Source organism: Nyctereutes procyonoides, unplaced genomic scaffold (assembly GCF_905146905.1).
Source record: "Nyctereutes procyonoides isolate TBG_1078 unplaced genomic scaffold, NYPRO_anot_genome, whole genome shotgun sequence".
In the NCBI taxonomy this organism is placed as follows: Eukaryota; Metazoa; Chordata; class Mammalia; order Carnivora; family Canidae; genus Nyctereutes; species Nyctereutes procyonoides.
The window spans coordinates 54758698-54762756 of NW_026575133.1; the positions used below are offsets into that span (position 1 = coordinate 54758698).

General features: G+C 40.1%; 1 pseudogene; it reads right to left on the reverse strand.

The window, feature by feature from the left end:
• Positions 1–2893: 2893 nt before the first annotated feature.
• On the reverse strand, positions 2894–3636 carry LOC129493900 (60S ribosomal protein L7-like; annotated as a pseudogene).
• Between the last annotated feature and the right edge of the window lie 423 nt (positions 3637–4059).

Genomic DNA, 4059 nt, shown 5'->3' on the forward strand with positions numbered 1-4059 from the left:
CACTCTTGGCACCAACTTTCTGTCTTAGTCTACTCAGTCTGATCAAACAAAATACCACAGACTGAGAGGCTTGTAAACAACAGGAATTTATTTCTGTTGTGAAGGCTGGAAGTCCAAGGTCAGGCTGGAAGCATGGTGGGGTTCCGGTGAAAGCCTGCTTCTGCACTGCAGACTCCCAGCTTCTCGCCGTGTCCTCACGTGGTACAGGGAATGAGCTAGCCCTCTGGAGCCTCATTTCTCAAAGCACTAATCCCATTTATGAGGTCTCTGCCTCATGCTCTAATCACCTCATAAAAGTCTGACTTTGTAATACCATCACCTCGAGCATTAGATTTTCAACCTATAAAATGTGGGGGACACAAACATTTAGACCATAGCAGTCTCTTCTGATATTACCCCCACCTCTTACCCTTAGATTTTTATCAGCTTGTATCGCCATTGATGCTAGAAGAAACAAAACAATGGGTGGCCCTGTCAGTTAAGCATCCGACTCTTGGTTTCAGTTCAGGTCATGATGTCAGAGTCCTAGGCAGGCTCCAGGCTCAGGGCTCAGCACAGAGTCAGCTTGAGATTTTCTCTCTCCCTCTCCCTCTGCCCCACCCGCCATGCATGCACCCATGCATTCTCCCTCTCTCTCTCTAAAATAAATAAATAAATCTGAAAGAAAGAAAGAAAGAAAGAAAGAAAGAGAAAGAAAGAAAGAAAGAAGAAAGAAAGAAAGAAAGAAAGAAAGAAAGAAAGAAAGAAGAAAGAAAGAAAGAAAGAAAGAAAGAAAGAAAGAAAGAAAGAAAGAACAAGCAATGGAAAAAAATAAGAAGGTAAAGGGAGAAGTAGCATTTACTGAGGGCCTACCTGTATGACAAACGCCCTACTTACTGCTTCATTCCATACCTTATAATGTTTGATTGTCAAAGTAACCCATTTGGTGGGTTCTGTTATCCCCGTTTCACACATAAGAAAATGAAGGCTCAGAGGTTACACACACCCCCAACCTTGCGCAACTTACAAGGGGTAGAAAAATATTTTGGAGGCTCGATCTGTTCAAATCCAAAGTCTAGCAGAGGCTACGTTATTTACAGAAGAAATCCTCTCAATGGAAATAGCATAAAGTCTCCCAGAGGAAAGGAGTGACGGGGCCTTCTGTCTGGTGTCCTGATACAGGTTTCAACAAAGAACATCCCTCCTTGTGTATCATGGCTATTGTTCTTTTTATGCTAGTGAGAGTCAGTTTACACATATATGATGTTTCCAGAGAAAGCAAGAGGCACAAGTATATACACACAGTAAAATATCAGTGAGGATGACTCCCTGGAGAGATGAAGCAGGTATGAGCAAATACTCAGTGTTTTCACATTTGTGTGTGTGTTTGGAGCTGTGATTTATGATCAATCACAAATGATTATTCACAAGGGAAATGGTGTCTCTTTGAAAAATCGCTAGCAAGAGATTGATCTTAAAACATTGAGAAAATGCAATGAAATGGAAAATAAATGGTGAATAGAGGCAAAACTGCTTTGATCCTTTGCCCTTTCATGAGAACATGGCAATAATTTGATGCTAACTTACAGATGACTTATCACCAACACTGTTTGCTATGTCTTGGTCTTGAATTCATTTTTCCCTCTAAAACTGAGGGCTAAAGATAACTTATAAAGAATAATTGCAAAAAATAAAGAATAATTGCAATCAATATATTCATGGATAGATATCAATTCAAAAACATTTCTTAGGAGCCCATAAACAACAATTAACATTTATTGGGCCTGTGCCACAGAAAAGAACCCAACACCTCATTGGAGAAATCTGCTAAACATGATAAATTATAATTGAACCCATTTTTAACTGAATATTCATTAATATCTGAGCAAGAAATAAGAATAGATTCTCTAAGTATTCATCACTATTCCAGTAAGATGGATTCAATTGTCATTTGACTTTTTGGAAATGAAATGAGACTTCGTAGATTTTAATATGCAGGTATATATTGTGAATCTCCAAGAGCTAAAGTCGTTAGACCATGAAGTCTTTTCTCACAGAATATTTTTATGAAAAATACTTTGAGAAATGATGGTGATGGAGAGAAAACAAACGTGGAAAAAAAAAGTCCAATGTGGAATAAGACAAGCATGTTAAAAGAAGTACAATCTGTCACTCTCAACACCCGGGTTATAACCCTCAAATCACGGAGGAACATAAAAAGAATGGCAACCAGTACAGCTTGCACAATCTTAGGGGATTTTCATGACCTTGCTATGCCAGCCATTATCATCCAAAGAAGCAGTGTGATAGCTTATAAAGCATTGGCTTTTACGAAGCCGTAAACATCCCAAGCCATACCCCCTCATCACCATAGCAACCCTATCTCTAATTACCTAATTGTGTGAGCTCTGGTATAAGCAATCTCTTTTGTCCAAGTCTAGGTTTTTGCAGAACTATTGCTCAAGCGCCCAGAACAAAAACAGCAAGGACCAGGAGCACCACCTGGTGGCCAGCACTATCTCCTGCGCACTCCCGGCCCAGCTCTGGGGTGCAATACAGGCTGTGAGAAGGACAAGATCTGCTCACTGCAAGTATCCTCCTGATACACAGGAAGAAATGCAGCATGATCGCCTAGAACTTACACAGTAATAAGTTTCCATTCTTATTTAAGTGAAAACAAGAGTCCCAAACCCAATGACAAATTCTTTAAACATAATAGGAAGCCAAGTCAGGAAATGGGAACTAGCCAGTGGAAATAGAATCACATTTGGTTTTCTGTGTTAATTTCTAGAAACAGAGCCTCCCCTTTCTGGAAAAGGACTCTTTTCTGAGATCGACTTTATTTTTGCTTTTTCCATTTGAAAGCAGTCATTTATTAACAGACGAGATTACAAAAATAATCATGGTAGATACCTTAGTTCATCCTTCTCATAAGCCTATTGATCTGGTCTTCCCTGTTGCCAGCATCTCCACCTTCTACAAAATGAGTGGTCTTTTTCTTCATTCCGCCACGTGGAGAAGATCATTTGAAGGGCCATAAGAAGTTGTTTGTTTCTTTGAAACGTTTTCCAATGGTATAGATCTCGGGAATCAGATCCTCCATGCAGATGATGCCGTATTTACCAAGAGATCGGGGAATCTGAATGTGTGACCGGTCAGGGCAATTCGCTTCTTGCCATAACCACGCTTGTAGATCAATTCATTTGCTGACTTCAGGTTTGGGGCCCCCCGTGCTATATATATGGTTCCACAATCCTCAGCATGTTACCTGAAGCCTGGTTGAGCTTAACAAAGGTGCCATTGAAGATCTGGCGAAGGCAAAGAAGCTGCAACACCTTTCAAACCTTTGGGCTCACACCACTGATACCTCTGATCCTGATGACAAATGCCAATTTGGGTTCTGCAGGCACGTAGAAGTTGCCAGCTTTTCTGGACATCCTCGCCGTTCGAATCTCAGTCCTGTACATCTGCCTGTATTCCTTGTGGGAAGGCTGAGCTTTTTCATAGATAAGCTTCCTCCTTGCCTTTCGAAGCATCTTTTGTGCAAACTTTTTTTCTCAGATGTTTGATCTTCAATTCTGCGAAATTCCTTCGCCTTTTCTTAAGGGTTTCTGGCATAGCAGGGACCTTCTTTTTCTTCTCTTCTGCACCCTCCATGGTTCCAGCTGGAAAAGAGGACCTGAGATGGACTTTAAATGCATTTAATACTGTCAATGAGCAAAGGAGCAGATAAATACCTCGTTTACAATGAATGTTTTAGCTCAACATAGTAAGAGAAAAGGCCAGTGAAATGGAAAGGTTTTGGAGTTGACAATCATGGAAGGGCAGTCTTGAGACACGCTAGAAGCCGAAAGCACTCTGAGCCGTCTCATTCTTGTGAGCCCATAAATTTCCTTTGATGCTTAAATTTGTTAGAGATAAATTTCTATTACCTGTACCCCAAAAAATGCATATTAACACGTAACACATTTTGTTTACTGTTTGTTCACTTTAAAAATTGTATTTTTCTTTTTCCCTTCATTCCAGGAGAACTTTTCAAGTGTGTATTACACTTGACTTAAATAATCTATTAATGGTGAT